The sequence below is a fragment of the Ambystoma mexicanum genome, chromosome 11 (assembly GCF_040938575.1).
Source record: "Ambystoma mexicanum isolate Mex_15411 chromosome 11, UKY_AmexF1_1, whole genome shotgun sequence".
In the NCBI taxonomy this organism is placed as follows: Eukaryota; Metazoa; Chordata; class Amphibia; order Caudata; family Ambystomatidae; genus Ambystoma; species Ambystoma mexicanum.
In genome coordinates, this window is record NC_090934.1 from 1,472,467,434 (window position 1) to 1,472,477,286 (window position 9,853).

Consider the following 9,853-nt stretch of genomic DNA (forward strand, 5'->3'; position numbering starts at 1 on the left):
CATTACATTGCAAAAATACTCAGAAAATGGGTTGTCTTTGGTAGCATACGAGCAGAGGGTTTTCAAAGTACACAAAGCCTTTGGGGGGATGAATGGAGAGAGTACGACCATGAATTTAGAAGGAGATGGATTGTTACCCAGATATAGAATGGGATGAGGAGGATTATAACTTGTACATATTTAATATGCTAAAAGAGAAGTGGGAACACAGTACAGGAGGACAGCAGAGGAAACCATACTGGCAGAATAATTATAGAAGGATTACAGGTACAGCTACAGGAGATACTACAAGTATAGGCAAACAGGGGAACAGAATTTTCGGAGCAGGCAATATGGTGCACAGCGAGGGTGGCAGAGCAGCATGCCATCAACGGCACAGGAGGGTAGCTGGAAGGGCACCTGGACACCCCAGGGCACCCCCGCTCACTGCTGGAAATTTGAAAGTGGGGTCACATGCAGCTGGGGAAAGAAATGCAAATTTAACCACAAGTGCGCCAAATGTTGTGAGGATCACACCAGTGCCAAATACACATGAGCAGCAACAACCAGCAATAGGAACAACGAGGGGAAGCGATCCTAGGGTCTGGGGCACAAAGGGGGCGTTGATTAGGAAGGGGTTTCAGGAGGGCTTCACAATTCCATTCCATTCAGGGGGCAAGGGTCACGGAACATACCAAAAAACCTGAAATCAGCCAATGAGATCCAGGGGGTGGAGGGGGAGAAGATAAGGAAATAAATCGAACTGGGAAGGATTAGGGGCTCTTACAAAACGCTGCCTCTCAAGGAGTACATATGCTCGCCTCTGGGGCTAGTCCCAAAGAAGGAGAAAGGGGAGTTTAGACTCATCCACCACCTCTCGTACCCCTCGGGTGCGTCAGTGAACGACGGAATCCCGCCTATGGAAGCAGCAGTGTCCTACACAGAGTTCCAGGAAGCAATAAAAGTGGTCAGAAAGGCAGACAAGGTGCATGGATGGCGAAGCCAGACATAAAGTTGCCATTTCACCTGTTACCGGTACACAGGGATTCACAGCAATGGTTGTGCATGCAATGGGAGGGCGACTTTTTTGTGGACAAATTCCTCCCCATGGGCTGCGCCATCTCGTGCGCATATTTCGAAAAAGTAAGTTCCTTTCTGCAACGGGCATTGGATGGAGCATTACCCAGGACGATTTCCTATTTGAAGGGCCACAGGGGTCGGGGCTATGTAAGGCAACTTTGGAAAAATTTGTGGAGCTGACAGAGAGGTGGGGGTTTCCGCTAGCACAGGAAAAAACAATGGGGGGTGATACAAAAAATTCAGTTTCTGGGCATAGAGATCGACACAAGAAGAGGAGTATGCCGTATTCCAGAGGAGAAGGCCTCTTAAAAACCATTGGGGAGCTGAAAAAACAATGTATGTCTAAGTGCAAGGCACGTATCCGGCGAAGTGGATGTAGTAGCTGACGCCCTGTCTCGTTTACCGTGGGACAAGTTTAGGAAACTGAGGTCGGACGCCAAGGAGCAAAAGACGCCCACACCAAGAAAGGCATGGGTTCCACTAATGGCATTGGAGGAAAAAGAAAGGTTAGCCATGAGGCTGACTGGAATGGCGGAAAAGGAACACAGGAACCAGGACGGGTCATAAAGGCCCTCACCCGGAAAACGGGTAAGCAATATGAGAAACACTTACAAAATGTATTAAGAGAAACAGGGGGACAAGATGTGGCGAATATTACAACAAGCAAGATGTGTGCATTTTTGGAGGGAGCATTTACAAAAGGGAAAAGGAAGAGCTGGGCGGCGGCACATCTGGCTGCGGTCGCATTCGCCGCTAAAATAGCCGGTGGGGTAGACCCAACAGTCAGCCCAAGGGCTAGCAATTGGAGACATCAGTATTTTTATTTTTTTTATTTTTTTGTTTTATTGGTTAAATAAAATTTCTTTTCAACCTTTAACAAAATGATCAATATCCTTTTCCCTTTTACGGCCCCACCGTCCTTATTCTGGGCCAACCTTCTCACGGACTCCAGCATTACCATCCTTTAGTCCCTTTAGGATCGATTCTATGAATCTTAATGCTTCCAGGGTGGGGCCGACCTTTTGTACCGTCAGGATTCTTTCCCAGTATTCCTCATCCGTCGATGTATTTATATTATCCACCCATTCACATAAGTATAGGCTCCTTTGGGTGTTTAATGCCGGACAGGAAAGCATCCAATGTTTTATTTATTTTCCTTATATAATGGACCTCTCTTGTTGGCAGGATGTTTAATCTGCATCTCATCAATAGATCCCTATATTTTGAGGAGGGAAATCTTTGCAGGTGTGGTGGAGGGTCATTCAGTGCCTTTTGTTCCCAAGTAATGTTATGACAGTTTGTATTCTGGATTTTTTTGATTGTCTGTGAATATCCAATCTTTTTCCCGTATGTTTTTCTTCGCTTTCTCAGGATTTTCTTTCAGCGTATCGATTTTGATATGATAATGTTCTAGAATTTCGAAACAGTTCTTTTCCCAGGCATTAAAGTGCGGGTCTTCATTTCTTACCTCCTTATTAGCTAATAGTTCAAATGAGATGGAAGGTTCGTCTAGGATGCACTTCCGAAATAACGAAAGTGTCTTCCACAGGACTATTGACTCCATCGATTGTAATCTTAATTTGTGTTTTATAGTCAATACAGGGAGGCAGTTAGGAAGCCTAAGTACCCTTCTCCAGAAAAATGCCTCTAGCACCCCCCACGTTTTCCAGTGGAGATTTAGCAACGATTCGGCTCCATATGTTATGCTTGCCACTACCTTTTGTTTGTAAAATATGATTACTGGCATCATTGAAAAAGTTCTGTAACGTCGATGGAGGGCTCGAGCTTGATTTGTAAGTTTTATCAGCTTTTCTTTGATGAAATTTAATTGGCCTTGCTCATTGATGTTTTTATTTATTTGTACCCCCAGGTAAACTGTTGAATCCACTATTTCCAGCGGTTGATTGTCCAATGACCAAGTGAATCCCTTTTTCTGTTTTATGGCTCTGGATCCACACGCCGACTGCATTATTAGGATCATGGATTTTTTGACGTTTACCTTCAGGTGGTTTTGACTCATGTAAGACTTAAATTCCACCATGCGTCTTTGCAGGCCTTTGGGGGTTTGGTCCACAAATACAACGTCCTCCGCATATACGATCCAGGAGAGGGCTTCATCCTGAAATACTGGGGGAAACGCACGGATTTGGTCCTGGGATTCTTTCATATCTGCTAAGTACAGAATGAACAGGAAAGGTGCCAGTGCACAGCCTTGCTTTATGCCTTTAGATGTCGGGATTTTATCTGTCAGGTCTCCTCCTTTTGAGACCACTATCTGAACTGAGGTATTGGTATATAGTTCCTGAATGGCCTCAAGCAAGTCCTGCGGACAGTTCCATTTCCTAAGTTTGGCCCATAGGAGTTCTCTGCAGATCCCATCAAAGGCCTGTTCGAGATCGATGAAACCCAGCTATATGTTCCTTTTTTGTTTTAATGCCCCTAGCTTTAGCATATTCAGGATGAATAAATTCAGTGATGTTCCAAAGCCGCTCATAAATGCTGTTTGTCTCTTATCGAGGATCCCCGTCCTTAATGCCCAGTTTTTTAAATCTCTCAGCAGGATGGAGCAAAACAGTTTACCTATGGAGTCGAGGAGGGCAATAGGCCTGTAGTTCCTCGGGTTGTTGCGGTCTCCTTTCTTATAAATTGGTACGATTAAGGCCTCCTTCCAGGATTGAGGTATTGATCTTGTTGTTAGAATCTGCTGAAATAATATTAAGATGAAGTCTGCCCGCTCTTCCTTATTTTCCTTCAGCTTACAATTAGAGATGCCGTCCGGGCCGGCCGCTCGTGATGAACTCAATTATTGTATCCTTATTAGGATATCTTCCCTGTCAATGTCAATAAGCCATTAATTTCCCGATCTTTTCTCAGTCTTGATAGAATCTTTCTCCTGAAAAAGATCTGTGTAGAACTTTACCCAGTCCTCTTTTGACACATTACTAGATGTCAGGGCTGTCTGGAAGTCGCCCCCTTTATTGATTATCTCCCATAGGGACCTTGAGTTAGATGTGCTTATTGATGCCATCATCTTTTCGGCATCTGTTTGTGCTCTCCAGATCCTGGTGGATTTTAACCAATTTTTATAAGACTGCTTACAAAGTCTTATATGTTCCTCTTTATTTGTGAGGTTACTTTTCTGCAGACGTCTCAGTTCTGTACGATGTTCCCTTCGTTTTTCCACCAGGGCTTTGTTGTATGCGTGTTTCCTTATCACGTCTTGTTTTCTGTTTGGTCCAGTCTTGATCTCAAACTCCTTCAGTATGCAACCATATTCCACTGTTTCGTGCTTCTCTTCAAAGTTACGAGTGAGCCGCTCTGCTAGTTGGGGAATTGCCTTTGCTTTAATTTTTAGCCTAGTACGTCCCCCCGATAATTCCATTTCGGGGATATTTCGGTACTTAGGCTCTTCCGTCTTCCAAAGAAGTTCTATTTCTAGTAGAGCATGGTCGCTAACTCTCTGTGGAACTACTTTGAAGGAATTAATCCAAGGCATGGTGTTTCTGGCGACAAAACAGTAGTCCAGGCAAGCAGTCCTTGAATTCGCAGACCAGGTGTCGGATCCCGGAAGGTCACCTGCTGTTTGACCATTCAACATGGACATCTCCCTGGTGTCCATTTCTGCCAGCCAGAGTTTTTCATTGGGCGGCAGAGTGTGTCTTCTTTTCAGTAGGCCCTTTTTGTCCAACAATTTAATGTTCAGATCCCCGCATATAATGATCAGTTGGCCCTCGTCCTCCAGCATTGATGCATCAATAGCCACCATGATCTCCGCTAGATATTTACTTGTGGCTACTTCTGAGGAGTTCCAATATGTGTTTATTAGAAGAAGTCTCTTTTCATTCCGACCTCTGTTTTTCACAATTTTAAGTATCTGTACTAGCGGGTTCGGAGTCAGATGTTCTAATACTTGAAATTGGCAATCATCCTTCACTAGGGTTACAAGCCCCGCACAAGGTCTTCCCAAGGGTCCTTTCTGCGCTGGGTTTATGTAAACCTAATAGCGTTCACACACGGGAGTTATTCTGATCCAGCTCTCTTGTATACAAATTAGTTCATATTTCACTAGGAAATTACTTTCTCCCGAATTAAGATGACCAAATCCCCGTGTGTTCCATGATGCCAGGAGGGGCTTGATTCCTTCTCCACTGCCGGCAGTCTATTGTCTCTTTTTTTCTGATCTAATGGTGGGGGTACATCCTCGCGTTTCCATTTTTTTCAGTGTCTGAGTGCTGGCTCCTGACCCTTTTGTCCTCTGATTAGAATTATCAATTGTAAATCTCAGCTTCGTTAGTTCATTCTCTGTAGCCTTTCGGTAGTTATTTATTTTGCTCGTTGGATCTGAACTACAGTCCCTTGTATCCTCCTGATGTTGCCTGGTACTTGGCTTTTGATTAACCCTCTCGTCCTGCCGTGTATTAGCAGCTTTCCTTTCTAAAGTTTTCCTTGTTTTTTCCACTCTCTCTACAGCAGGTCTGAGGGCCTTTACCTCTCGCCGGTCACTTTTATTGCCTGGGTCGACAAGTCTGTATCCCCAAGACTCCAAGTTGTTCCTTGCACCCAGCAAGCTTTCTTTCAGTTTACTTGTCCTCAGGTGTAGTAGGACCACGTCTGGCTTTTTTTCATCAATGAACTCCACTATTACCACATCATCACTATGGATTCTCAAAGTTGATGGTAGGTCTTTAAGTAATGCAATCACCCTGGCCCTGTTCAACACGATCCTTTTTCTATCTTTCCAAATCTGTTCCAATTTAACTGTGTGGACTTGACCATACTGGCCCGGAATCTCCCGTCTCTCCCCTTGCTGATATTTTGCCATTGGCTTTTCTAGGCTCCTATATCTCTGGGTTTTTCGCTCTTGCGAAATCGACCGGTTGCCTGTGCTCGCTTGAAGTCTTGTATTTTGTCTGGCTTCTAGCTGTTTTAGTAACTCCAGTTTCTTTGTTACGTTGTTAGGGCTCCTTTTCCTGTCCATCGTGGTCGTTCGAGAATCTTGGGCCTTGACGTCTCTCTTTTTTTTCTTTAAGATCATTTGGCCTTTCATCACGAGATTCATAGGGAGATTTCGATCTCCAATGGGATCTATATTCTTGATACCTATCCCGTGGCCTCCTTTTGACGTTTTCTTCCTCGTCTTTGGGAGATTATCTCGAGATTCTCGCCTTCTGTGGGATCTATTCTCTTGGTACCTGTCTCGTGGATTCCCTTTAACATTCCAATGTTCGTCTTTCAGATGGTGGGCACCTTCATGTCTTTGTTTGCCCACTTCATTTTTCATTATTTTTTCATTAAGTTTCTTTTTCCGTTGGTCTTCCATTATTCTCAATTTTTTTCCTGTCGGGGCAGGATCTAGCTGTTTGTCTATTGCTTGCCATTCAGATAGGCTGATATTATCCCACAACTCATCCTCTTTGATTTCCTCAATTGTTTCTATGAGGTCACTCAGACAGCCACTTGTATCCAGTTCGTTTTCCTTCTGTGTGATTGCGACTTTCCCCTTCGATACACTTGTCAAGCTTATTTCTCTCCTGGGCTTCTTAGGTAACGGTTCAACTGTCTCCTCAGCAGGCAGTTTGATGTTCCTTAAGAATGCTTTGGATCCATTTGCTTTAGGCTTGTATGCCTGTTTTTTACTTTCTTTTCACTGGTTCCTTTCATGCCTTGTAGAGGTTCTTCTGAGCTAATGCTCCTTTTTTCTGGTTGCTGTGTAGGTTCTTTAAAGATCGCATAACTTGATTTTATCTCCTCATCCTCTACTATCAACAGGCAATCTGAGTTAGTAGGCCTAGGTGCCTTTAAGCCCTTCCCTAACACTAGGGGGCCACCTGGTTTTTGCTTTGGCTTGATCACTTCAGGATTTTTCCTCATCGGCTCTACCTGATCCTGTTCCCTTAAAGAATTTCGTTTAGGGTCTGTGTTCAGGGAGGATTGCTGATTTAGCTTCCTTATCCACTTATGATCCTCAAGAATGGCTTCCATCAAGAGTTGCTTATCATTGGATTCCTGGCGCACCAGATCACACAGGCGGTTTTGCCATTGGTGTGGCAGGTCAGACTCTTTTTGCAGTCTCACATCCAATTGCTTCGTAAAACTTACTATTTCACGCATTCCTTCCTCTGTTTTCAATGCTAAAGAGTGTAGTGACTGCAAGGTTTCATTCAGGGACTCATAGAGTTTCAGAAAGGGGGAAAGCGTGATATTCAGTGCTGCCATCACCACATTCTGAGTATGAGTCATATCGTCCAGTCTTCCCTTGCAGCACAGATCACTTATTTTTTCCAGAGAGATGTCATCAATACTCATGGTCTGTGACTTTTTCATCGCCCCTTGAGGGGCTAGGCTTCTGTGATCAGTTTGTCTAGTGCCTAAATTTTGATGTAAATGTCCCCTTATTTGTGAGGAATTAGAATCAAATTGGTTTGTTAGGTCCGCATCATCATCAAGCGCTGCCAGTTTGTCCTTTATGAATGATAAACTTCTCCTTTTTTCCCTTACTATTTTACCAGTAAGGTTTGAAATATCCAGAATTAATTTGGAAGCAAGACTTGAATTACTGAGGGTTTCGTGAGCCATGCCAAGACAGCCACTTTGAGGCAGGGTGGCCAGCAGATGACCAGACCTCTGCTCCCAACTGTCTCCGATACTTAGGTCTATATCATTAAAGATGTTTGCATCAGGCTTTATCTGCTCCTCACGGGGACAGGGGAAACCCACCGAGCTGAGGGGTATATTCTGGTGGCCGGTTGTGACTGGGGCATGTCATGCTCAGTAGTTAGGGGTACTGTGGTCGCCCCCTTCTGAGTTGGTGTTACATCCAGAAAGTCCCTCACTTCCCCAGATTGTATACAGGAGCTTCCCGACCCTGGTGGGTCATTAGGGTCTTCCCGATCCTCAAGTGGGGTTGGGTCAGATACTTCGGCCCCTTGTATCTTTTTTCCCCCCACCTTCTCTCTTGGAGCCTCCAAATATGACTGTTCAATAGTCAAATTCCCCTTGTGTATGTCTATCGCCTCCCCTGCGGGTTCTTCCCCACCAAGCGTCTTTGGGTAATTGAGCTCGTGCTGGGCCACATCTGTCTCCATGAGACTCAGCAGATGTAGCTTATCCCCCTGATCGTTCTGCAGGGTGTGCTGACTATCCTCCCCCTGGCACCTGTCTGCTACTGGTAAGCTTGGTTCTCGGGCCGATATAGCCTCAGTAGTTATTTGGACAGGTTCACCTTCCTCAGATGCTGAGTCCATAAGAACAGAATCTTCCTTGGCCAATGTAGCCACAGAGGGCTGGTCCTTCTCATGGGTTTTTTTGGCCAGGAAAGCCAGGCGACTTTGTGTCCAAGGCAACATGCCTTTATTGGGGCTTCCCGCACTCGGTGACAGACCCCCAGCAGGAGCCGGGTAGGAAGCAACACGCTGCCTTACCTCTTGTCTGGTGTTCACTCTTTCTTCCGCCCCTGAATCTGAGTTGTCACTTTTCAGGCGTCCCATCGTCGTGCAGCTCCTCTCAAGTCAGACCGGGAGAGAGGAAAACTCTATCCCCAGGTCGAGGACTCCGCCACACCGCACCACCGACAACACCAGTTCCTCACAGCTCCGAACAGGATCCAAACAGGAAAAATTTGCCGCCCTTTACTCCTCGCCGGGCTTAACGCCGCAAGGGTGGTAGCCTCAGCGCTTTGAGGGCGAGGGAAATCACGTGCTAGGTCATGTGACCGAAGGTAGCTCCGCCTCCTCCAGGAAGCGAGCGGATGCCGGCAAGAGCCTCTGGACAGCTCGCAATGCTGGTTTCCCTGCTGTACAAACGTTCGCCTCAACAAAGCAACTCCTCTCCACCAGTCAGCACTCCCATCACCATTGGTACAAAAGGTATGACCCTGTTAATAAGAAAATCTAAAACCGACCAAAAGGGGAAAGGGAGAGCAATAGAGTTGAATTGCATCAAAATGAGGACCACTGTTCCAGGTGCATCACACAGGCATTTCTGGATCAACGACCCACTCTCGTGGGCCAACTCTTGATCCACAAGGACGGCACAGCGCTTAGCAGATACCAATTCCAGGCAGTGCTGAAAAAATCCATAGCCACGGCGGGGTGGGAACCAGCACAATTTGGGTCCCACTCTTTTACGATAGGGGGGGCCACATCAGCATGGGCAGGGGGACTGGGACCAAAAGGAGTCAAGAAAATTGGGGGTTGGAGGTCAAACTGCTTCAAAAGATATGTAAGAGAGGAACTAATATAACCTCCTTTCCTCCCCCTCTGTAGATACGGGCCCCTAGAAATCATTGTGGATCGTGGGCTATTCGTTTGTGACCCGAGCAAGCCGGTGGATCGAGGAGGTGAAGCAGGGGCTCCATTTCCCCCGGACGATCGCGTCATGGTGGGGCCTGCCAGGCATGCACTGGGAGGACATACATGACAGGCTATCAGACTAGATTGAGTTTAGAGACCCCCCCTGAATATCTTGTGATACACCTGGGGGGCAACGATCTGGCCGGCACAAGCAGGAAAAGGCTGCAAAGGGACATTTGCGAGTCCCTGCACAACATATCACACTGTTGGAGAAGGGACTGAGATTTTTTTATGTCCGAGATGATACCATGCAGAATTTGGTACGGAGCACATCGCTGACAGGCCGTGGAAACATCAAGGAGGAAGCTAAACAAGACGGTGGAAAAATACTGCAAGAGCACAGGGCTCCATTTTATAAGGCATGGGCTATCCCAGAACAACCCCGACATGTTCCACCAGGACAAGGGTCCACCTGTCCAACAAAGGGATAGGGGTTTTTACAG